Source organism: Podarcis vaucheri (genome assembly GCF_965113315.1).
Source record: "Podarcis vaucheri genome assembly, chromosome: 3".
Taxonomy (NCBI): domain Eukaryota; kingdom Metazoa; phylum Chordata; class Lepidosauria; order Squamata; family Lacertidae; genus Podarcis; species Podarcis vaucheri.
The window spans coordinates 38,882,863-38,910,302 of record NC_138761.1 but is presented as its reverse complement, the minus strand read 5'-3'; the positions used below and the strand labels follow the sequence as shown (position 1 = coordinate 38,910,302).

General features: G+C 38.3%; 1 protein-coding gene and 1 long non-coding RNA gene across 7 annotated transcripts in view; one reads left to right on the top strand and one right to left on the bottom strand.

The window, feature by feature from the left end:
- The window catches only part of BTBD9 (BTB domain containing 9), a 151,006-nt gene that overhangs the window by 79,526 nt on the left and 44,040 nt on the right, over positions 1-27,440 (bottom strand). The window lies entirely within an intron of this gene.
- On the top strand, positions 282-23,046 carry LOC309527914. Its single transcript, XR_014217430.1, has 4 exons — positions 282-407; positions 20,453-20,534; positions 22,206-22,311; positions 22,901-23,046. It is a non-coding gene; the product is annotated as an uncharacterized lncRNA (long non-coding RNA).

Sequence of the window (27,440 nt, the reverse complement as noted above, 5' to 3'; positions counted from 1 at the left end):
AGAAATATGATATAAGAATGCTGGAATGCACATCTCCATACCATTGCCCTGAACAGGAGCTTAATGTTAAATAAATAGCATATTCTGGAAAACATCATGACTCAGGCTCTTCTGAGATCCCTATGCAAACCATGCATTCCATGGTTGGCATAACTCACTTACTAGTGTAAAAACTTAGTAAAAGTTTTTAAAGGTGTATAGATAATGGCTGGATATAGATAATCATTAATGCATTTTTTAAAATCCTAAAGCTGCAACTGAATTCTCTTTGGCAGACTTATCCCACTGCTAAAATCAGCAGGATGCTACAGAAGACCCAAATTCAAACTATTTAATTTCATTATGGGTCTTTTTGTACAGAAGTCCTGATGAACACTTTGAGAACCACAAAAAGAAACAGAGCACTGGTAAGACTGCAGAGCTATAATTGCATCCTACTATCCTTCTTCATGTGATTCAGATGAAAAATCAAGTAATCCCATTAAGCATAATTCTGCCCAGAGACAATTTCCAAAAGTCAGTTAGCAAATTGCTGAAGACAATGAAGCACCACGTAATCATATCTACTAATCTGTAGGTGAGTGCAGTTGGAGATAAAAGACATAAATGTAATGTGTTGTATCACCAAATTTGTGATGACCAATATGAAATAATTCATACCCTAATTATTTAAACAGATACAGAAACACGTTCATCTCTTCTTGTTGCTTTTGCTTGTTATTGAGGTTGATAAAGACAAAAACAAAAAAGCCCAGCTGAAAAGAACAAATCTTCCAATCTTTTTTCCATCCAACTTTCCTTAAAGGAAAGACAATTTGAGTAACTTAAGTCTTCTATATCCTATATAACTATAATAGTGGGAACATAATTCTTCTTCTAAAACCTGGCAATCAATATTTTTGCTGCTACTGAAAAACGGAAAATAATTTCAACCTTGGAATGGTCTCTAATGCAACCAAGAAGCCTTTTATGAAGCTACATACCACTGTAGTCATACTGAGTTATAGCATCAATATGAGTGCTATATGCATTTTATATAGCATTCTTCAGCTATCTTTTAATATTTTCATACCAGTTTAAAATAACAAAATATTCCTGAGAGTCTAGCGGTAATGCATAGTAGTCTGCCATTTGACAGAAACAAGGCCTGAAAGGTGTCTGAGTTGCAGAAATAACTCATTTTTCATTTTCTTTTCTTTTACACCTAGTGTAGGAAATCATGAAGAGTAAAAGCAGGGGTTTTTTAATGGGAACTCCTATAAAGATTACTATGTATTCTATAAAACCCTAAACAGGGTGGGCACTTCATTCATTCTGCCCTATACCCGAGGTCCACAGGGCAGTTTACAATGTAAAAACACAATGGAGATACATATTATGATGCATAATATAATAATAAACAAAAACTATGCCCCACCCTCCTCTCTCACACACAGTTTAAAAGGCCTTCAATTGTTTAATTAGCCAAAGGCCTAGGAAAAGAGGAACGTTTCTGCCTGGTGCCTAAAGTCTGTAACAAAGCAAGCCTCCCTGGGGGAGAGCATTCCACAAACCTCAGAAAAGGCCTATTCTTGAGTTTCCACCCTCTGGACCACTTGGGGAGGGGCCACATGAAGCAGGGCCCCAGATCATGATTGCAGGGTCTGGGTCGATTAATATAGATAGAAGTGGTCCTTGGGGTATTGCAGTCCTGAGTCATTTAAGACTTTACAGGTCAAAACCAACACTTTGAATTGGGGCTGGAAATTAATCGGCAGCCAGTGCAGTTGGGCCAGGATTGCTCAAACCATCTTGCCCTGATGAGCAACTTGGCTAATTCATTCTGCACCAGCTGAAGTTTCTGAACCATATTCAGAAGCAGCTCCGTGTATAACACAATGCAGTAATCTAATCTACAGGTTACTAGAGCATAAACAGTTAGGCTACCCTTTTCCAGACAGGAGCACACCTGGGCCACCATCCTGCTCTGTGCCACTGAGGCCACCTGAGCCTCAACTGACAGCAAAGACAACTGCATTGTTTTATAATGTTGTTACCTATCCTTTGGCATTGTGGAGGGTTCAACTAGGTGAGCCTTGGGCTCCTTTCCAATTCTACGATTCTAGGATTCTATGAACCCCGGTATAAAAACATGGCCAACTTCATCCAAAGGGAATCCTTAAGCAAAATATTAATACAAGCATTTTTCTTGTTAAAAAGGACTTCCTGGCATGTCAAGACAGTCAGTCATTTTTTATAAAGGGCATTTGAGGTTTAGAAGTTAAAGAATGTCTAAAATAATAATAATAAACCAAACAGCTCCCCCCCCCCAGAGTAATATCAAAGTATTCCCCTCCTGTATTTGCTGTCGTGCATATGCTTTGAATGAGTCTGACATTTTATGGTGGCTTGAACAAACTTCTAGTGCATTCATAAAACTTCTCAACAGATCATATAGGAGGTGACATGAATAGGTCTGTTAACAAGGGCTGGATCCAAAAGCACATTTCCTCATGAGGAAGGCATCTTCTATACATGGAAAAGCTGTTTAAATCTTGCATTAAGATCTTGGCACAGCAAAAGTGAAATGATATTGAAAGATGTACTTCCAATTGCATGAGAACTAATATAAAATCCTGACAATTATGGTACTGAGTGAATTCTTGTGCAGGTGCCTGCAGAATATCAGTGGTGACAGTTGTCCTTCCATTCATGTTCTTAGGATACAATTCAATAAATCAAGGTTTACAGAAAACATAAATATAATTTTATATGCAGCCGAAAGTCTAAACCTATGGCTTTAAACTAGTTTTGTTTCACTGGCACCAACAGGACTAAGCAAGCTTAAATTCAAGTACTTATGTTTAATTGGAATGTGAATTGTGGTATTAATGAGTTACACTGGATTTGAAATGCTGGTGTTAGTTTTTTTCTCTTCTGAAACTTGCTGCTTCAAGCTCGAACAACATCTTACCATTTACATCAGCGGAAAAAAGAAAGTGGTAAAAACCTACCCGAAGTACAGAGTGAAACAAGAACTAAATGCATTTGTAAGAACAGTGGACTCCAGAGGAAGCATGCATTATCCACTGAATGAACTAGAGCCAAGATCCATTAAATATAATATGAAACTTCATTCCTAGAGAAGTCAAGTAAGCTTTAACCTTAAAATGTACATGATATCATAGTATAAAATCAATCCTTTTCAAAGCTTTGAATTTCATTGCCTCATGGGGAAAAAATTCCAGCTTCCCACTTTCAGCAAAAAGTACCCTGGATACTAAAATACACATTTTCTACAGTATCACTTACTTTGCTTTCAAGTATAAGGGCTTACTAACTTGCATTATATTTTGTAAACTATGCAACATAGTCACTAGCTAATAGCTAATTACTGCTGCCCTCCAAAGAACAGGACACAGCCAGCAAATGCCATTTATTTTTTAAAGGTTATTAATCAGGAGTGGACAATGCACCAGATTCAATAGAGTCACAGGGTCAGTTATTTTTAAATCCTACTGTATTTTATGGAAGGGAAGAAAGGTGGTAAAGGAAACCATAAATTCACATTAAGAACAAACTCACATTACCTGCAACAAATAATTCTAGTTATTTTTAACAAGAACAGCTTTTCTCCACACCAGGGACTCATTTGAATAGTCTCTGAAACATAGAACCACATTCTCCCCAAGCTCAGATGCTATCAACCAAACTGTTTGTGTAAATTTATTATCTGTGACAAACACAGTTTAAGAAGATGACAGATTTTCACATTAAGCAGTAAAAGAACGCTTAACATTGGAAATTTGTATAACAATTTGAGAGTAAAAAGCATTATTATAATCTCTCAACTCTTCTGCCAACCCGTCTTCCCAATGACCTTCCGCAAGAAACCTAATTCTTAAGTCATGCAAAGCTAAAGCCTGTTTTTCAATTTATCCGAGATTTGCTCACCTGAAGAAAATTAGTGAAATGATAGCATTCTACATCACAGACTACCATTATCAAACTAAAGTGAAAGTGGACAACTAACTAAACTTTTTCATTTCATTGCACAATGTGTGGGAGAGACAAAGGATATTAATTTTTAATAATTTTGACCTTGCCTAGGTCCTTTGCTACCATCCCTCATTTTTAAATTAAGCACACACTTCTGCTGGGTACAAGCCTGTCCTTGGCCACAATTTAGGTGATACAAAACAGAGCCTCTTTACCCATAGGTGCAATAAAGCCTCAGTGAACTGAATTATAATTTCACGTATAATGCCCCACTATCGGAACCCTTTCTAACATTTACCAAAAACCATTTAGTAACCTTCATAATAAATGCAGCTCAGTCCCTACAAGCCCATCTGTTACCAAAAGTACTTGGGAAAGGCAGCAACTTCTGTTTTTTTGCATGATCTCCAGGCATCAAACAACAGCATTTCTATTTGATAGCATCAGTGTGCAAATTTTAAACACTTAGAAATGTTTCAAGTGCCATTTCACTAATTGATGTTGTTTCTGGCAAAAGCTTACATGTGATCTCCCCTGTTGTCAGAAGTAGTAATATATGCTTGAAGAAGACCTCCAAATTATCCTAGCTCTATATGTCAGAGTCATCAAGATAGACCCTTCATAATCACTGCTGGGGGGGGGGGCAGGGGGAGCCATGACTAGTGAGACAGGAAAAGCTCAGAGCAGACATCTTGCAAGCAAACTAGGCATCCAAAGCAGAATTTTTACCCAGAAAGCAGTTCAATGGGTAGAAAGCATTGTTAAAAGTGGAACTGATATATATGTAGAACATGCTACAGAGAGAGAAAAATAAGCATAGCTTCTTACAATACTAATATTTTAAAATATTTGAGGGTTTCTGCAAGCATGTGGGAAAGGAATGATCCAGTAAAAATTGTGCACTTGGACTTCCCATAAATCTTTGGCATATAAAATTGAACAACACACACATGTATAATATCATAAATGGATTATATTGTCTTTGATGACCTCACTAATTACTTCTGACTCCAGGTCATTTATGAACAAGTATAGTTGGAATTTTCATCTTACAGCTATTCAGTTTACTTATGATTATACTAGGAAATATTTTAGGGTCCAAAAACTCACTAAAATGTGCTATATTATTGGAAAACAACATATTTATGGTTCGTATCCAACATTAGTTGTAATCAGAGTAGACCCATTCAAATTAATTGGCATTGCTAACTTAGTTACGTTAATTTCTGTGCGTTTACTCCATGTATAACTTTGTTGAATACAATCAAATGTAAGGAATGTGGAATGACAATTTAATTAAAGTTTGAAACTGACAACGCCATGTTAGGAAGGAAGGAAGCATTGAAACTAAAATGATGACATGGCTTCAAATCAGGGATTTTACTAGTTACTTTGGAAAACTGTCTATAATATGGAAACCGCATAAAACATAGAGAGAACTGGAAAATGTAGTTAGACCTGTTGGTCATTCTAGATCAGGCATTTCAGAAACAACATCTTTTCTGTACCTAATGCTTTTAGGGACCACATAGGTTATTCTAGCCAGCTCACAGATCTATAGACATATGAAGATCAAGGAAGATCCACACATTCATTACGAATGTCACTGTATAATGTTGCAGGGTATAACATGATGCTGTGTAGAATGTGATTCATTAGGAGTTTGTAGATCACTGGGTTTTTACTGGATTGCATTCAAGATTTTGCCAGTAAGAATTCACTGGCTGATATCTATACACAGCTTTTAGATATCTCTAAATACATTTATACACTGCTTTCAAAAATTGCAAAAACATCTAAGTGGAATGTAGAGGAGGGTCTCTCTGTCAGATCACAGGCTGTGGATAAACTGGTATGAAAAGTGGTTGCCTTGAAGGTACCCAGGGCTTTAATCACCAGCCCCACTCAGTTTGGTGCCATCTGCAAATTTGAGCACCCCCTCTATTCTCTTCCCCAAGCCATGTTAAAGATGGGTTCTTCGTGCACACAACTATTTCAGGATATTTTTGACAGGTAATAGCAATTGTGGGCTTATTTTTGAGGCTGGATTACCAGATGCTGCAGTAAAACATTAGGAGATGGTTACTTCCATCACACCCTGTTATAGTGAGTTTCCTAGCTACAGTTTCTGGCTGTTTAGACAGAGTGCTGCCTAGACTGATCTTTACTTATGGGATATTTAATAAGGTAGTTCTTAAAATAGCAGAGTTCCCAGTTGATAAATTATGTTACGATAACACGTTTAGGAGACAGAACATCTAAACACCATTTAAACACCACTGCTTACATTCTTAGTAAGAACCAGGGAAGGTTTCTTTTCTTCACTGAGAAACATTTCAGATCTTTTTACAAGACATTTTCTTCATATCCTGCTGCGCACAGTCTGGCAACAAAGAAAATGTCACATGCAGCTAAAAAGGATTTTTTAAAAAAGAATCTCATGCAAATGATGTGTTTGTAACTTTGGAGCTGGCTTAAAGCTTAGGAAGAGGAGAAGATGGCAGCATCATTATCAGAAGTTACCCAGAGTGATTGTTTGATTGGAATAAATAATGGTGAACAGATTGAAGTGATGAAGGTAAAGAGTAGTAGGCTAATGTGTGTATGGGTTGGGGGCCAAACAGAGAAACAGATTTGAAAGGGGGGGATGCAAGGGAGTGAATGAGAAGAGTATTAACTTAGGGGTGCTGGAAAAGCAACCACCTATGATTTGGAAGGGTGGCAGTATGTGAGGGACAGCAGAATATCCAACAGCAGCAGTCATGTCTCAATAATTTTAATTTTTTTTAAGTTTTATTCACCTTAGGATTTGCAATGTTGCTGAACCTTGAAATGTTCAAAAATAATCCTACTTAAATCATATATTCAGTCTGTCCAAACAGAAGCTGTGCAGCTTTTAGATACTGGAATGCCCCCCAGATAATTTTAGAAAAAGTTGATAAAAAAGACAACGACTCAGAATACTTGGCAAACTCTTGCCATGACAATTTTGAAAGGAAATGTATATAATCTGATGAATTCAGATACTTACTTTCTCTACAATATCATTTTTATAGCCTAGCATTCTTATTATACTGTATCTGTTTTTTAAATGGTTATCATCATATAGTGCTACTCTGCATCTTAAATAAATTGCATAAGTTGAATTAAAATTGTTGCCATGTCTACATATTTTCCTTAAGATCTTTATTTGTTCACACCACTTTTTGACTGTTACCCCAGAGATGATCTCAAAACACTGAGATAAAGCAACCTTTACAGGAATCTTATCTGGCAGCTAATTCAAATTAGGAGTCTGAACTTCACCTTCATCAACATATCAGAACAATTTATCTGTGTCATACATATTATATAGTCATCCTGATATTTTTATTTTTACTCCACCTAGGAAATTCCATATTTAAACCTGTCCCTTGTTCAGATCAACAAATGGGCAAACAATGTAGAGATACTATACATTATATTCATTTACCTAAGACAAACCTTAGCAGCAAACTGTACACATTACCTATTATTTCATTCCAAAAGATAACTGATCATAGAGTTGAAGGGGACTCGCAGGCTATCCCATTCAAGTCCCTGTTTTATGAAAGAAATAAAGAGCTACAGAAAGATGGTTAAAATGCAGTTAAGTATTTCTGTAAAAAATACAGTGTGCATGGAAAATCCCATATACTAAGTAATTGCTCTAGCAGAACAACTTGCATAAGTACAACAAAACATCCCATTCAGTGCCCCTACAGAATAACCCTCCAAATAAACTCCAGAGAGTTGGGGGGAAGTCAAGAGTAGATTTGGGGTGACAGAGAGAGGAGAGTGAGGGAAAAGTTCCATTCTGCTCATGGAAATCATTTTGCTCACACAATGACTTAGTTGGATACAACCCTAGAACATCCCAGAGACAGAAAGAAGAACTTAGAAATGATGCTGACCCTGATTTCTGATTTTGTGTATAGAAAGAAACAAACAGTTCATTCCAACCAGAATATTTGTTTCCCTTACAGGAATGTAGTTTTTATTCATTTCAAAGTCTCTGGCCTTTTTACACAAACTTTTTTTTTAGAAGCCAGCAACTCTGTGTAATTGCCTTAGCAATGCCAGAACAGCGTCTGATCCTAATAGGTCAGCATTGATCACTCTAAACCAATTGGTTCCTTCATTAGAGGGAAACAAGAATATAAAAAAGGCAGGTGGTTGTTGCGCAGGTAGGTGGACTGCACTGCCTCTTAACTCACTTTCCCCTCATTAACAAGCAGCTGATCGATCAAGCGCCTGCTCAGAATCCCCCAAAACTATTAATCATGTTTGATGCTTTTTTAAAAAAACCTGGTCCAAGTAAAGAGTATTTCATACTCTATATTCTGAATTCTATCTGCAGATCCTTCTCCCGCTTCCATTTCTTCAAAAACTACTTGTTTTTCTCACATTTCATTTTGCAGGAACAATGAAGAAAAAATCCCAATTAGCTCAGTTATTCCTAAGTAAGAATCTTTGGATCCTGACACTTCATTCCAAGTACTTCAGTATATTGAGCAAGCTAATGAGGGGCAGAGGGTAAAAAGGGATAAGCGGAGGGCAGGAACAGGAGAAGAACACCAAAGGGAAGAAAGTAGAGAAGGTACAGAAGATCAAAAGTTAAAGAAAGGGCAACAGAGAAAATCAATGGTGGGAAACTTGTGATGTGGAAGTCCTGCGGTTCTAGTTTAGCATGCATATACATTTTAAAGAAAAGGTACGGCTTTATGGAGAAATAAACATTGTCCAGTTTCTATTTCACACTATTAGGGAAGGGAAAACTGAACATTATACTTCTATCCCACCCTTTATAGACCTATAACTGAGTTCAGTGGTGCACCTTTCTGTGATTTCGTTTTCTTATTCCTGTCTGCAAGAGAAGCTGGCATCAACAGAACAGGTCTCTTACCAAATGAGCTGATATTATATATATCTATAAAACAAAGCTATTCAAAGTTCTGAAGTCTGCAAGAATTGTGAATGCTTGGCTCTGTACTATTTCTAGAGGGCAAACAACTGCAGATAATGTCTGAAAACAAGCATGAAAATGGCACCCATAAAACCTTTCAGTGCTTCTTCGTCCCCCCCCAAAAAAAACTTATGCTTGGAATGTAACAAAACATTATGAAATGTGCCTCACATATCTCTCCAAGGCTATATTTGATAAACAGAAAGAAAATGAGAGAGAAGAAAACATATTTTAAAATATTTAGCAAAATAAAAATGCTTTTTCTTTTTCCCATTTCATAATGCCTCCTTCATATTATAAATGTGTAAAGTTGCAGCAGGAAATGGTAAATAGCTTTAGCTTCTGAGATCAAGAATGTATGTGAACTGACTGAACATAAAATCCAATGTTTGTTTGGTGTGTTTTTTAATGCTTTTAACTGCCAGTCTATAGCCAGTGACTTTCAATCTTCAGTTTCTCAAATTGCTGCATTTAGAGGAAACAGAGGGTCAAACAAAATGTTGAGCTTTATGGTGTTCCTGGAAGTCAATAATAATAATAATAATAATAATAATAATAATAATAATAATAATAATAATTTGTATCCCGCCCATCTGACTGGGTTGCCCCAGCCACTCTGGGTGGCTTCCAGCATATATAAAAACATAGTAAAACATTAAACCTTAAAAAGCTTCCTTATACAGGGCTGCCTTCAGATGTTTCCTAAATATTGTATAATTACTCATCTCCTTAACATGTGGTGGGAGGGAGTTCCACAGGGTGGGTGCCACGACCGAGAAGCCCCTCTGCCAGGTTCCCTGTAGCTTCGCTTCTCGTAGTGTGGGAACTGCCAGAAGGCCCTCAGTGCTAAATCTCAGTGTCCGGGCTGAATGATGGGGGTGGAGACGCTCTTTCAGGTATACAGGGCCGAGGTCATTAGGGCTTTAAAGGTCAGCACCAACACTTTGAAGTGTGCTTGGAAATATACGGGGAATCAATGTTATGTCTTTCAGGATCAGTGTTATATGGTCCGAGTTCACCTTCATAGGCAGCCCCATGTAGAGTGAATTGCAGTAGTCCAAGTGGGAGATAACTAGAGAATGCACCAGTCTGGCAAGATAGTCCGTGGGCAGGTAGAGTCTCAGCCTGCGTACCAGATGGAGCTGGTAGACAGCTGCCCTGGACACAGAATTAACCTGACTCCACAACAGCAGCAAGAATACTTACTGCAAAGTATTGGAAGACGCAAGATCTACCCACCCTGGAAGAATGGCAGATGAAGGTGATGGACTACATGGAACTGGCGGAAATGACTGGCAGAATCCGAGACCAGGGAGAAGAGTCGGTGGAAGAAGATTGGAAGAAATTTAAAGACTATTTACAGAAATATTGCAAAATTAATGAATGTTAGAATGATGTCAGAATGAAGTTAAGTGGTTTAAGCAGTAATGTTTTAAAGGTGTATGAAAAATGGATTAATAACAGGTGAGAACTCAAAGTTATATTATATTAAGTTAAAGGATTAAGATAAAGATAAAGAGGGAAAGAAACTGCTGAATTAACTAACTGAACTGGAATACAAAAAAGGGAGGTGTGAGGAGGTCAGGGAAGCAAGGATATGAATATATGATATGGAAAGATTGATGTGTGTTTTTTTTCTTTTTTAAATGTTTTTTATCTTTTTTCTGTATTTTGTATTTTATTTTTATTGTTGTTTTTTCGTCTAATTTTTTTACTTATGTAACTTTTTTCCTTTGAAAACTTAATAAATATCGTTAAAAAAAAACAAACAGAATTAACCTGACTCTATGGACAGCTGTGAGTCCAAAATAACTCCCAGGCTGTGCACCTGGTCCTTCAAGGGCAGTTACCCCATTCAGGACCAGGGAGTCCCCCACACCTGCCCACACCTGACACAGAAACACCCCCCCCCCCCAATAATAGGCTTTTTGTAATATAGTAAGATAAAAGAAACTAATTTAAATCAAAACAAAAACAGAGAAAGAAAGAAGAAAAAGAAAAAGAAAACACAGAGCCCTCTCTCAAAGGTAGATCTTAGTCCACATCTCACACAGAAGGGGGTGGATCCTCCCAGTTCTCACCTGGGACCTTCCCTTTCTTCTCCCAGCCTCTCACCCTGGGAGATCTTCCCTTCCCTGTTTCGCACACAGGACCCTTCAGCAGCCAGCAGTCACCTTCATGTGTGTACAATCCCTTCAGTGACCCAGGGTAGAGGACACCAAAAGAAACAAAAGAGAAGCAAAAGCGAAGAATTTTGATCCACCTACTTCCCCCCACCTCTCTCCCACAAGCACACAGACCTACACAGAATTGTGTCTAGGCATTTCTTGTCAGGTATAAGCTGACAGCCAATCTAGAAACTATCCTCAGGTCCTTCACTCTGAAAATGCAAGCAAGGTAAATGCATTAACAGGTACCTTTAAAAAGAAGCTGTATCAACCTTTCACTAACACATTGCATTCATCTTCAAAAGGATGAACGAGTCTTATTTAAAAGTTAAATATGGTTCCCTTGACAGCAATAGCTTCTGAGTAGGAAACAAATCTTATAATTATGTCACAGCTGCTTCATAAAATTGCTTTTCTGCTTCCTTGTACCTGGTGCCATTGATCTGGGTATAAACATTATAGGAAGGGGTGATGGGCAATCAAGAGGATGTAGAAGCATCCAAAAATAAGTGGGGGTGTAATACACACTAATAGTTTCCTTACTTTTGTTATCAAAAATCAAGAGACTGGGTCAATTCAGATAAACTGCCAAAGCATGATTTGGAGCATCAGAAATGACTCTCATGCTTGCGTGCTTCCTCATCTTTTCATATATTCTAATTTTCTCACTTCCTGACAAGGGGTGGGGGGTGGGAGCAGGGAAGCAGCAATTCTGGCTTGGTGTGCACAAACTGATTTGTCAGATATTAACATTATGTCAAATTACAGCTCTAGTCTCTTTATGGTCAAAGAATCAACTTTTGAAGGTGGGAGTAAGACTGACCACACCTTTGCTAGGGCTCCGGATTACATTGTCTGGAACAAGATGGAGACAGAATAAAATTGCAGAGCTTTGAAAAACTGAAAAACAAAGTGCGAGATTGGCTCCATTATTACCAAACAATGGAGGCATACAATTTGGACAAAAAAGTTGGTTTCCAGGTGGAAAAATCAAAATTGGAAACAGAATTGTTAGATCCAAAAATCAAGAATTTGTCAAGAATGTATAACTTGCTGTTGAAATGGAACACTCAGGATGAAATGGTGAAATCAGCTATGATTAAATGGGCACAAGATGTTGGACATAACATAATGATGGCTGACTGGGAACAGTTATGGACCACAGGTATGAAATTCATGGCATGTAATGCCCTAAGAGAAAATTTAATGAAAATGATTTATAGGTGGTACATGACACCAGTCAAGCTTGCAAAAATTTACCATTTGCCCAACAATAAATGTTGGAAATGTAATGAGACTGAAGGTACATTCTTTCACCTTTGGTGGACATGCCCAAGGATTAAGACATTCTGGGAGATGATTTATAACGAAATGAAAAAGGTATTCAAATATACTTTCCTGAAGAAACCAGAGACCTTTCTCCTGGGCATGGTCGGCCAATTGGTGTTAAAGAAGCATAGAACTTTTTGTATGTATGCAACAACAGCAGCAAGAATACTCATCGGGAAGTACTGGAAGACACAAGATTTACCCACCCGGGAAGAATGGCAGATGAAGTTGATGGAAATGACTGGCAGAATCCGAGACCAGGGAGAAGAGTCGGTGGAAGAAGACTGGAAAAAGTTTAAAGACTATTTACAGAAATACTGTAAAATTAATGAATGTTAGAAGAATGTTGGAATGAAGTTATATGGCTTTAGTAGAAATGTTATAAGGAATTAAGTATAAATAGATTAATAGAATATTAAAGGAAAAAATAAGGTTAGAATGTGTTAAGATAATTATAGGATAGAAAACAGAGGAAGATGGAAAGGAATTGCTGAAACAATTAACAGAAGTGGAATACAAAAAGGGAGGTGTGAGGAGGTCGTTGAAATAAGTGAATGAAAGATAAGATACTGAAATTGTTTGATGTGTTTTAAACTGTTTTTGTTTTGTTTTGTTAGTTTAATGTGTTCATGTTATGTAGTGTTTCTGTATTGTATTGTATTGTTGTTTTTTTTGTAGTGTTTAAATTGTTGGAAAAATAATAAATATTATTCTAAAAAAAAAAAGATCCATTATGTGCATGCACAGAATACATATACACCCCACAACTTGGCTCCCCCTTTTCCCTAGCAAACATTAGGAACATATTCAACTCTGCTTTCCTTGTGGATAGGGAATTGTGTGTGCAATCTTGCGCAATCCTTGTTTAACCCTTTGTGTGTTCAGGTGAATGTTTTGATTGTGTCAGTATCGTTCATGATTGTGTTCAGCTTGGTTTGTGCCAGACTCTAGCAAGGTGAAATTCTCTCAGTAATTGTCAATTCTACTCAAGCTGAACTGAATCAATGTTATTAATTTCTTTCCTTCTAATTTGCATATCACAATTATATTTGAGTGAAAGCTAAAATTAAATATAAAGACACTTAAATAGACAATTAAACATATCAAGACTTAATAGGCACTATTACAATTAAAGGATTATAATCATTAGAATTACTGGTCTTCCTATTTTGACGATGGTCTTGCTATGCTTCTAAAATTGTTTAGCCTACATTTCACTGAAGTTAAGGAATTGAACTACCACATAGCAACATTTTCTATTTCCATTTTGTTCACTTGTTCTCTCACCTAACCCATAATGCACCAAAAGGTCTCAATTTTCAGCAATCTATTTCAAGTTTTAAAAGAACAGAGCCATTACTTACTGTCTTTGCAGAAATCCCATTTACTCAGACGGATAAATGTGAGCAACAAGATTAAAATACTAAAAACCAACTGTCTTTAAATAAAAGCTAATCAATACATGTAGTAAATAGCAGAACTGAGTGATTCTGAAGAACTTCAGTTAATACTTTAACAAATTGGGGAAGTAAGTCCCATTAATTAAATGTTGCAGAATTTGGGAGAATATTAACAACATTTCACCTAAGCTCAGCTAATGCCAGTAACTGGATCGGTGACAGAATTAGGCCTTAAGGGACTTCTCAATCATAGAATTGTAGAGTTGGACGGGAACCTGAGGGTCATCTAGTCTATCTCCCTGCTATGCAGGAGTCTCAACGAAAACATCCATGACAGATGGTCATCCAACCTCTGCTTAAAATCCTCCAATGAAGGAGAGTCCACCACCTTCCAAAGGAGTCCATTCCACTGTCAAACAGCTCTGACCATCAGAAAATTATTCCTTTAGTGTTTAGCTGGAATCCTGTGGCACCCACTTGTCACTGTTTTCCAGGATTATGAGGAACCATTAGTGAGCACTCTTTGGGTTTGGTCAGTCAACCAGCTACAAATCCACCTAACAGTTACCTCGTCCAGCCCGCGTTTCACCAGCTTCTTGGCAAGAATGTCATGTGGGACTATGTCAAAAGGCTTACTGAAACAAAGTTACACTGCACCAACAGTATTCCCCTGATCCACCAAGCTTGTAACTCCATCAAAAAAAGAAATGAGCTTCGTCTGGCATGATGAAACTCATGCTGGGTCTTAGTAATCACAGCAATCTTTTCTAAGTGCTCACAGACTGGCCATTTAACTACCTGTTCTTTTACCTTTTCTGGTATCCACATCAAGCTGACCAGTTGGTAGTTATCTGGGTCTTCTTGTTTGGTTTTTGAAGATGGGGGCATTTTTTCACCTCTAGTCTGCAGGGTCCCCACCTGTTCTCCAAGAATCTTCCAAGATTATAAACAGGCTCTTGAGATTACATCCACAAACTCCTTTAGTAACCTTGGGTGCAGTTCACCAGACCCTGGAGATATGAATTCACTTTAAGTAACTAGTGGTTCCCTGACCACCCCTATTCCTATCTGGGGCTGCAGCTCCCTCCTTGCATTGTTTATTCTGTTATCACCAGGTTGGGCACTGCTTTCCTTTTGGGTGAAGACAGAAGCAAAGTAGGTGTTGAGCACTTCCACTTTCTCTCTGTCACCCAATAGCATTTCTTCTCCTCCTCCATGCAGAGGACCTACTACTTGCTTGTTGCTTTGAACATAGGCAGATAAACTTTTTAAAAATAAGTTTATTCGTATCAGTTAAAGGAGTTGTTGCCTTTTACCAAGTCTGAAAACATCCTGGAAGCCTCCAATATGCAATGCTTAGTTGTACATTAAGCATAGAAACATTAAGCATAGAAACTACTAGCAGACACCTATACTGATGAACAGTCCGTACCACCATCTCACTGCTATTCTGAGTTATGCTGTGCTGATTCAGAGGTGGATTTATTAATGTATACACACTGTTTTCTTGCTAACAGGTCCTCTGAATCAAGTAACTTTTTATTATGCTGTCCCTTTGGAAGTAGTCTGAAAAATATTAATAGCATTAGTTATATTTTGACCTGCTGTTTGATCTATAAAATGTGAACAGCAGCTTCTTCTCAATATGTGCGACCACCAAGGGACAGAGAACAACCAACTGCTAAGTCAGGAAAAGTATTGGAGTCAGGAAAAGTATTGCACTCTCTGTGCATTCAATTGTTCATAGCTTTGTGTAGAAGGCAAAGTTATGGGAGGATATTAGAAATGTTTATGAAACTATCTCCCTTTGGATTCCTTCACCGTTTTTTGGGATCTGAATTACCTAATCTTTGTCTGAGAGTGTGTTAGCAAGTTAGCATTCTTCTCAAAAGATTCTGGGACTTTGTTCATAGTCCTGCACATCTTTTCCCTCCCCTTTACAGATTGCCTATGCACAGATGTCCATATCTATATTCCTTAGATCAAAGATGGGGGCTCTGGTCCTTTAGACACTGTGGACTCACTCTTGCTCCCCCTCCTCTGCCACTCCTGGTAATCATACCCTCCTCTGCTCTGTGTGTGCATGTGCAAGCGCAGGAGGGAGAAAAAGAGAAATAGAAAATGCTAAGTGCCACACTTGGCTCTGCTCCCATCCACTACCAGCATGTGGCTGCTGACAGATTGCACCTGAGAGAATGAGGCCTTCAACATAAATAAGATTCCACACCCCTGGCTTAAATAATAATGTCATGTGAACTCTTTAAGTGATCAAAAAACTTCTTTTTGTGTGCTGTTTTAATTAACTCACACTAAGAAGCTCTAAGGAGGGTAGGGAAAACAGATATAAAGTGAAAACCTCTAGGGATCCAGCAAACCCAAAATAAAGTTTAGAAAATTTCAAACTTGAAACTGGAGGCACTGGCTGAGGAACAGGAGGGTGGGGGGAGTGCACCGCCCACAGCACCATCAGGGAGTGGGGTACCATCACGGCCGCACCCCCAACACGTGTTGTGCATACCCCCACCGCACTGGGCACCACGCCCCCGCAGGCAACATGCCATGCCCCCCCAGGACATACGGCAGCCATGCCCTCGCCTGCTCTCCGCCCCCGGTGCGAGAGCATGGAACTTCGCCACTGACTAGAGGGCAGCAAATCTGAAGTACAAAAAACCCTACGTAGGAAGGGGGACATCCGCACAGTCCTAGAAAATAGTTCAAAAGGCACTCCCTCAGAAGACTTACTCAGACATTTATATAACATTTATATCCCAAGTCTCCATTTTCATGTAAGAGAGAGTTTGCAAGGATGAGTACAAGTGACACAATGTAAAAAACAAAACAGATAGCAAAATATGCTTAAGTTCCAGTACTTGAACTCTCATGTATTGATTGAGCTAACTGGTTACACTTCTCCCCACTCACTCCTTGACATTGGAGGTGTAAGTGACTCATGGGGAAAAACTCTAGTGGATAATATTATTCATGTCTATGGTGAGTTGCAGTTCTATAAGCAGAATCAATGCAGAGCTGAAAGGATGGCATGGGGCAAGCAAAAATAAGATTTGCAGTAGAACCATTTATAGATATTGCACTTGTCCACACCTAAACTAAAGCTAGGACCAGAATATTTCTGGGTATGGAGGAGCTAGGAAAAGGAGAGCTTTTCTTCATCCGTAACAGGTGGAATAGCAGTGTTAAATGAAAGCCCATCAGCAAATGACTTATAGTTATAACCAGCCTGCTATGCAAACAGTTTGGGCAGAAACCAGTCCCATCCAGGTCTCATTGAAGACCAAATCCACTCTAGAGCTCCACAGATCAACCTTCCACAAAAATATTAATAAGCAACTTATAACAAGCAATGCATATAAATTATTCAATAACTATACTAACATGAAAAAGAGGTGCTTTCTGCTAATAGAATTAATTATGTATTTAATCTTCTCATTCACCATAACTTGACATGTGAAGCCTGCAAATTCCTGTTTAAGAAATATGGGTTGCATTTGTTTAGCGGGGAAGCATGTAATAGGACTTTGACAAAGCCACAGATCACTTCTGAAGAGCAGATTTGGGTAAAACAATAAATTGGGAAGCACTTTACACCAACAAGGGTTCACCTCTGGCAGGCTAATTATATAGTTTAATCTTAGTTATGCGGTTGAATCTTACTAGTTATATAGTTTAATCTTAGCTGTTAGGTAGATTTGCAGCTGGTTTACTAGCTGAACCCAAAGAGTACTCACTAATGCTTTCTCAACATCCTGGAAAAAGTGACAAGTGAGGTGCCACAGGGTTCTGTCCTGGGCCTGTTGTTGTTCAACGTCTTTATAAAACTTCGATGGAGGAATTGAGGGGATGATCATCAAATTTGCAGATGACACCAAACAGGGAGGGGAGTAGCTTGTTTCAACAAAGCATATTTCAGGTTAGTCATACTTTGTCTAGGTTTGGATGTCAAAAGCTAAACTAATATGGGAGCAAATGCTTTCAAACTCATGCCTGCCTAATGTTATGAGGATGAGCCACAGCAAGCCTGGGGCCCATGTACTTCCCTTCTGCCCTCCAGAGCTAGAAAAGGGGAAAGACAGCCCCCTTACTACTTCTCTCCCTTTCCAAATAAAAATACCTTCCAGTGACAGAAAAAGTATTCTCTGGTGGGGGTGGGGGATTCTGTTTTCAGCTGTCATGCTGCCCTACTGAATTTCATTATTCCTAGCACCTCAAGGAAGGCTCATTATGGAGAAGATACACAGTCTGCAGTTCCAAGAATTTTTATAGTTAAGTGAAAGGGATTCTAGCCCCTCTAACAATCCTCAACAGGGAAAAAAATTTTTTTTTGTTTCCAGCTAGCTATTTCTGCAGGAAGTAATGATGAGTTCTTTTCTTTTATCAGAGTTTACAAGCTGACAAGCCAAGCTGACTGAGCTAAAATGAGAGACCGTCTAGACTGAATTCATCAGAAATAGAGATATTCAATATTTCAGAAGTTCTGGAAAATGTGGACAGGTTCTGCTTGTCAACATTCCCACCGTCTTATTCTCCTTTGCATTTGATTTAAAGCTCAAAAAAAGTTATGAAGAAGATTTTATGTAAATTACCAGAGAAGAGCCTGCAATGAACCTGTCAGTGATACACAGTTTCCCTTCCATTCTTTCACAAGTTATGCTTTATGGGGAAACAAGAGATAATATTTCAACAAAGCCTGCTGCATTTTCTTCACCTCTATGCGCCTAACAAATTCTCAAGAGAAATCTTAAGGACATACCTGAACACTTTTTACTATTGAACATTTTCTATGCATTTCATAGTACATTCTTACACAAAACATCAACTAAGAGGGCAGTACCACTCACTGTATGTAACTCTTTAAAAACATGGCCTGGAACAAATCAGTAAGCCCAACATGGAGATTTAAAGCAACTGTTCATGGAGAAAATAAAAATGTCTAAACAGTTGAAAAACTTTTCTTCCTTCTGGAAGCAATTTTTAGGCAGGTTACACCTTCCACTACCACAACTCTAGTTTGTTCTCAAGACTTGCTTTCAACCTGGGCTTTTGCCTAAGTATGGTACTGGTTGAGTTTTTCTACTGCTATCTTAAAATGATTAATGGGAATTGGTGAAGAGAAGACTATTATATCTGAAGCTAATGAGCGTTGGTCATTTATTACTTGATCCCTGGGATTGTGCCTGGCCTGAGACTGTGGATGAGCCTCAAACTATCACACACACCCCTGTGCTCCTCCACAGCTTGTCCAATGTGGGTAAAAATTAACAACTGAGTTGGACCAACTAGTTTTATTTTGCACACCTGTGTTCACATCAACTTCTGCCACTCACAAGAAAGATGCAGGAAGGAATGAAGAATCTCTTCTGAGCTCACCCTAAAAACAATCTCAGGGACTACATAATTAATGAATAGGTGCTTGGTGCTAAGTGCTACAATGGTGGCTATTGCTGTACATAAGAGAATGCATCCTGTGGGAAAAACCAATGTTTCAAGGTAGAAATGCAAAAATATACAATATATTGAATGAGCTAGAAAACAATATAGACACAGTATAAATGGCCAAGATCCCAGCATATTCTCCCATCTACCATATGGGACTTTGCTTGGATGAACCAAGGTGTACCATGGGTGTTATTAGTCCTTGTAGCCCAATTAGTGAAGGAAAACATATCTAGCATATTTCACTGATGAGTCACCTTATTACTTTCCACAGCATTTTAGAGTTTGCATATGATGAAGTGGCACTGACTAACCTTCACTTACTACATGATCTGGCTACAAATTAAGGGAATTTAATTACTTGCCCACAAAACCATCAGAGCAGATGCCAAGGTGTATTGGATTTAACAAAAGTTTTCCACCGTTTTCAGTCCATATGTTCTCACAACTTTCACCTTGTTGAGCAGAACGCTTTTATATAGTGTTATTTAGATGTTCCCTTGGGTTGTTTTTCTTTCCTGAATCCATCAAGAGCATAAAGCTGAATGTGCACAAGTTATGTTGTGGGCTTACTGCACTGTATAGGAGAATTATCTTGGAGCTTATTCCAGGAGGTATCGTCAGTGGTACCCCATTTCCACATTCTTTTAAGCTCTGCAGACTGCTTGTATCATAAGTCATCATCCACATGTGTATTTTTGACACCAAATGTATTGTATTCACATTAATAAAGGTCAGCAATTGCTCAAATTTGATAAAATCTACCTACATCCAACCCACTATCCTATTTTCTTGTGCAGTTATAACAAAAGGGAATTTTTAGTTTATATGGTTTAATTTAAACTGAGAAACAAAGTAATTCTCTTTCAGTTTTGGTACTATGAGCAGAGGTCCAATGACCAAACTTTCCTCTTTCACTCCTTTCCCCTACAATGCCCCACTGGGTTCATGTGGGTTCATGCCAAAGAAACTGTACATTCCATGGAGACTTCTCCCTGTTAAGTATGTTCAGGATTGCAGCCTGAATTGGTTAACCTTAAAGGTTCCACACAGGACTGTTAACAATTGACTCCTTAAATGTCCAGACCCATGGGAAAAGGTTATTCCCCTCCCACAGCTTATGCACTTCAACATTTTTCCAGAATGTGGAAAAAAAGAAGGTACAGGAATATTAAGAAGACTTGATCCCAAAGACCAAGGTTTGAATCAGCCAAGAAACTCCAGGTACGACCTTGGGCCAGTCACTACCTGCCAATCTAACCTACCTCATAGGATTGTGCTAAGGATAACAGATGAGGGAAAGGAGACCATAAATGGCACCTTGAGCTCCTCAGAGCAAAGTTGGAACATATATAAATGTAATGCTGATGAATAAGAAATGAACAAAAAAACTAAACAAAATTTAGTTGTATAATATAACCTTCTTCAGTGGGTTATACTTTTGTGCATGCAGCTTGGCTAAAAGTTAGGTTCTTGTGGACTAATCCAAGTCTTGCAAGCAAATGGGTTTCAGGGAATTGAAACTTAAAACCCTTAAACTTATCAAGGGTTCTTCAATGAGAGCAGTAAGAGCAGACTTTCCTGAACTATAGTTTGCCCTCTTGTATTAATCTTTTACAGAAGTGCACCCTAAGCTGCACTCAAATCCCCAGGAACAGCTGTGAGGCCCAACAGGTCTGCCTAGTATGTAAGTACATACTGAATGAGCCTAATGCAGACACAACAGTAACATTTTAAAGATGGTTTTGTGTTTGCTCTATGGTGTATCACTACTGTATGATGGTATGAGTTTTAGGTTCTTCTGGCATATAAACAGCACTGAAAATCTTACATGGTACAGCAGCAAGTTTGTGGCTGATGTACAAGAACGAATCAAAGCAAGACTTGATGAAACTTCTTGTTTAAATTTCTTATTAACAGATGTAATTACTTTCTAATGTTGTTTTATCTTATGAACAGATATCATTACTTTCTAATGTTGTTTTATGATTACAAGGTAATGTTGTATGCTTAGTAGGTTATGTTTTATGCAGAGGAACTAATTTTTTTATAGTATTGCCTGACATTTTCAGAAGGTAAAATTAAAATTCTTTGGTTTTCCAAAAACAGTTTTTAATCAAACACAGATTTATCAAGCTAAATGTTGTCAAATCACAAAAATGATAGCAGATTTGAATTCCTCATACCCAAAAACATATTTTAAGACCCCCCTAAAGAAATTTGCAAAAATTAAATTTCACTCCCTGAAATGATACACTTAAAGACACGCTGAATTTGAAAAATCCATATTTTAGGGAAGCGGCATGCAGATAAAGCAAGACTTCCCTTTTGAGTGCCAGTTCTCCAGCTAAAGCATTTTGAAAACAGCTCTGCCGAGACATAGATCCCACAAAGAAGAATCCATAAAACCTTGTGCAACATTAGAGAGAAAGAACTGTTAAAATATACTTGACTAAATCACAAGAATTTGACAGTCCTGTATTATTTATTAAATGCAAAAGTCAAAAGAAGTGTTGAATCAGTTTGCAATTTTATCATCTAAATTACCAGCAAAGGGTCGATGTCACTGTCTCCTCTCCCACTAGTTAAATGCCAATAACATAAAGGGGGCAATGAGAATGAGAATAGGTAGAAATATTTCCATACAGAACAAAAACAACCTCATTTTGCTGTCATAAATACTGACAATTTCTTCTTAATGTTAAGAAAAAATAGTGTTAAAGAAGTGTCAAGCCAGACATTATAGCACACATGATGGCTTCACATGGAAAGAGCAATAAGCCTTTCTAATAGATTTTTCTGCATCAATGCAAATACGGGAACTAATGATATGAAAATATTATTACTGAACTGCAGTTCTTCTGGCCTTTTGAAACCTTTTCTTTCTTAATTGAGTTTAAGCTGCTTTGTGGACTATAAGAAATGTTACAAACAGACTTGTCAATAATGACAAGGGAAAACGAAGCTGAGTGACAACTTCTGAAAGTCTCCGAGAATGCAGGTACATTGCTCACGGATAGCCTTAGGAGTCAATCAACAAAGCTTAGCAGTGCTTCATTATGGAACTTATCTCCCTGCCAACTTGTCCTAAGGAAACTGCACAAATTCCACTACTCTAGTAGTAATATTTAGCAGCATTTGGAGTCATAGCACTGCATTTGCATTTATATCAACCTCTCACTCAACCCTGAAGTCAGCATGAAACAGCAACAGCAACAGATATATCAAGAGATTCAAAAAGAGCCATCTTAGCTCATATATACTGAAAAAAGGACAGCCACCACTGTTCCCTACATAATATTATGTATCTTTGGGCATGTGATTATTATGGCACCTCAGGGAAGGGGGAGCAGGAGGATACAACCCCCCAAGAGAAGAGGGTACTTAAATGAAAGCCACCTTGAGCCTATATGATAGGATGGGATATATATCTACAGAAAGGCATTTGCTAATTTTCAGTTTGCAAGTAGCAAAATCTTATCTACAGTTGTTATTTTCAATGTAATCCCAACATTTATTGAAGCAGCATAATTAACATAAAACAAAGAGAACAATAGTTTCCAATATGCCTTTCTTTTCTTTTCCCACAGTATGAAATGTGGAGCTGACCTTGAAAATGTCAAGAGATAAGGCCTCCAGGCAAAGGATAAAGCACTGAATATTCTTCTCATATCATCTGTTTTTGTAATACAAATCAAGCAGGGATACAAGCAAAACAAAAATAAATGTTTGCAGTTTTCTGACTTTCTGCACTGTGTTTGGTTTAAAGTCAGAACAGTCCACATTCCCATCTAGGAATAGTCTTCAGATGGCTCTAAATAGAAATTTCTAAACAAAATACTGATTTTTTGAAGGATTTCAATTACTGAATTCAAAATAATCTGGCAGATGATTTTTTAAAATTATTCAGATACATTGCTTAGGCCGAATGTTACATGCTGTGATGTAGAAATTGACTAAAAAATCATTACAAAGGATGGTATCCGAAGAAGTCATCCAGTTAAATGCATTGACTTTTGCCTGTGAAATAGGAGTTCCTCTTTCCCATGTCCCCTCAACATTTGTACTGGAGGCTCCCCCAACCCTACAAAGCAGATTTAGGGTGACAGGTGAAGAGAGGAGGTCCTGTTGTACAGGTAGAAACCCTTTCACTAAAAGGACGTCTTCACTGGATACAACTCAAGATCATTATCTTTAAATTAGGCATCCAAGCTTTCCTGCCGTTCTTCTTCAACCCCAGCAGTTTCTTTATGCAACTACATTTTGCATTTTCAGGGAGCTCAGGTCTATACTGAACTGTTACCCCTCAATTTACTAACACAGCTTTGTTTAGATGTACAACTGATTTCATCCATGAGGTCTACAAGTGGATAAAAAGGGTAACCATGTTGGGTATCATTTGGAAAGGGAGTGAAAATGAAACTGTCAACCCCACAGATCTATTTGGAACATAGGGATCTGCCTTATATTGAAGTCGTACCCTTTTGTATTTATTACATTTATCTCACCTCTTTCTTCCAAGGAGCTCTGAGCAACATGCACCGTTCTTCCACCACCACTTTATCTCACAATCCTGTGAAGCAAGTTAGGCAGCAAGACAGTGACTGTCCCAAGGTCATCCAATGGCTGAGTGGGCATTTGAACCTGGGCCTTCCTAGTTCTACTCTATCACTAACCACTAAACCACACTAGGCCTAAATCACTTTCTATGCTATGGTTCTATGGTGTGGAAGGGTATTCCAAGTTTTTGTTTTTAATGGGGAGGAGTTGGAAAAACAGTCAGTCATACAAGCAATCCTCCTATACCTGCAGCCCAGAAACATTACCCTCTCAGTCTGCCCAATACATGGAACCACAGCTGTAAGTGCTCTGCAAAAGGTGCAAAGTGGAATAATAAGCACAGTTCTGGTAACTGCCATATATCCATGGCTCCTTTCTAGTTCATCTAGAATAATGTAAGCAGCCCCAGGCCATGTGGGAAAGAGCCTAGGCCCTAGCCAATGTAACCATACCAATATGATCCCTGATAAACTGAAGAGACAATGGCATGAAGCAGTGCTGCAGCATGAGCTCTTCCGTTCTGTCCTGGAGCTTCTCAAATTACCCTGATGGCACAGGATGGAGCAGCATTGCAGCAGCTTCCACATCAGCCCTTCCCTGCCTGGTGACCTTTAGATGTTTTGGACTCAAACTCCCACGATGCCTAACTATTGGCATGATGCCTGGGAATGATGGGAGTTAGTCCAAACTATCTGGAGGGCAGCAGGTTGGGGAAGACACATCCAAAGTAAGAAGAGATTCTCAGATGACAGCGTAGGTTTTACAGTTGCAGATAGGAACACAGGGTTGCTACAGGAGAGAGACTACTGGACCAATAAGAGGCAAGCTTTGCCACTTCCCCTGCCTGGGACCCTTTATGAGGCACCTGCTCCTGCTCTCTCTGACATCTTTCCAGGAACTGCCCTTTTGCCTTTCGGCAATAATATGAATGCATTTTAGACTTTTTTTTGTTGAAATGCTAAGATTTCATTTTAATTTTTTGTACGGTATGTTGTAAGATATTATGCTTTTGCTTGAGTTATCTTTTGCATTATCTTTTATGAGCTGCCTTGGGGGTTGTTTTTGGCGGAAAGGCAGCACAGAAATAAACTTCAGCATAACGCGGTGCCTTCAGAATTTATTCTAAATTAGTATAAAGTTTGATATTTGAGAGATAATTATGTAACTTAATGAAGAATATTCATCCTTGATGGAACCACGAGAAAACAGTATGCAATGTTTACACCCTTAGAGAAATGATATGGAAGGAGTTGTTACTACAAGGTATTTTAAATACAGAAAACAGACAATTAATTCTACCTTGGTGAAATAGGCCAAGAAGCAAGCTATCGTAAGAATCTGTTGCTCAGGCTGCAGGCTGTAGTAACTGATTAATGTCTTATTCTCAAATTTAAAAATAGATAATGTACAACTGGAATCAGTCATCTGTCTTTTCTTTTCATAGATAAACAAACAGGTTTGGGGCTGGAAGTGGAGTTTGAGGGCTGCAAAGAAAATATATCCCCCCCAAAAAATTACCCCCACCCCACCCTGAGAAGACTGCATGGGTGGCAGCCTACTTTAAGTATGAGTTATACCTACATTTAAGACAGATGCGCCACTGAGAGTTGAATTTCACACTAAGTGGACAGGGTGTCTAGAGAAAGAAACCATGGGCAAATATGTGGAGATTCTAAAATATTAGTCTTTGGGCTGGATGACAGGTCTAACAGGAACCAGAACTTTTTATAAAGGTCACAATTTTACTAACAATGCAAAACAAGCCCATTAAAAGCTCAAATGTTCATATTGGTTAAAGGCTCTTCATAGATATATTTATGACACTTTCAAAACATAAATTATGCAGGTGCTTCTCTCTGAATCAGAAAATGTTAAGTAGGGACTCTTGCAAGTACATTGTGCTAAACTGGAACTGAAGTTACGAGCTAAAATGGGCATTCTACCAATGTTGCCCCAACCTTTGCTACTGTACCCCAAACACAAAGCTGAGAGAGAGATATATTGTGGTGTGTGTGTATACACATATATAGTTCAGGCCCAGCTTGAGCATGGTTGGGCAAATCCCTGGCCCACTGTGAATGACAATGTCTTCTTTCTTTGGTAATGATCCAGCGCTGTAAAGAGCAGCACCTGATGAAGCATCTGATCACCACTAGCCTAATTCGAACAACATCACCTTCCTTATCCCCAATGGCTTTGCGTCTTGACCATGCTGTACATATCAGGGTGGGACCCAGAGGCACTGGAGGTAAGGAAGATGTTGGCAGCTGCCTCACTCAGCACTTCTCTTTACAGCACACCACTGGGCTCAGGAAGTACTGGGTGCCTGGATATGTGATGCATTAAATGCTGCCACCTGTCTCCGCTCCAATAAGGTTGGAGGGGTGGCTCCAAGAAGTCCATGGCACTATCAAACCTGCACATCTTATACTCATCCCTCCCTCCCTCTATTGCCCCAGTTCCTGGACAAATTTTGGAGAAATGCCACACTATAAAGTCCCATTACATCAGGGGTAGCTAACCTATGGATATCAATCAGCTCCAGTCAGCATGGCCAGGGATGATGGAAGTTACAGTCTAGTAATATCTGGAGAGTCAAAGGTTAGTTACCCCTGATTTATGCTGACTATAATTTAGAAAAGCTCAACTTGAAAACTGTCATAGCTCCATTTAGATAGCTTTATTATTATACGACAACTATAACATTGACTATTGGGCTGTAATGCTGAGCATTCACATGATGGGGGATTCCTAGCACTGGATAAATAAAAACTTTATTCTGCTGGTTTGGCAATATCAGCTTATCCACCAACGCATACATTCTTTGCATCCACAAATCCTCACTTAACAAGAAAAGATTAAAAGCTGAAATGGGAGAGATCAGCTTACAAAAAAGAAAATGAATTCCAATAGGCAATGGTCAAGAGCGAATGACAGTGTCATCTTAAAAGAACAACTTCAAAGCATTGACTGCTTTCAGAATTTATGCTCATTTTGTCATAAGTCTGATTATGGTGCAAAAAAGAAATCAGTTGAAAGTTTTCAGTTGAATTAGCCATATTACTGTAATTAATACTAAAACAATGTTAACAGTAAATTATTTTTGTCTAGTTAAATAATGGATTATAAATGCTATCATAAATTACTCTATATTAAACTTTTAACTAATGTACTATAAAGTCATTACTGTCATTCAAACAAGTGTCCACATTTAAAGACTGCATGTTAAGCATAGACTGATCTGGCATTATATAATATACATCTTTTATCTGCTTACTGGGAACACAGAACAGAGATTTTACTTCTGAATCAGAAAAGGTTTGAAGAGACACAGCACACTCTAGTGGCCAAATGTGTTTAAAACACTGACAATACCTTTGAAGTTAAAAGCCTATTTGGCTTGTACACTGTAGAAATAATTTATTATATTAGCCAATGAAATAAATAAATGGTTTCTGTAGTTTTGTTACCCTGAAATAGGTTTTATATATATAAAGACACCCCGACTCTTACACGGGAAGACACCCGAAGACACCAAAACCTGCATATACATATATACATATATATATA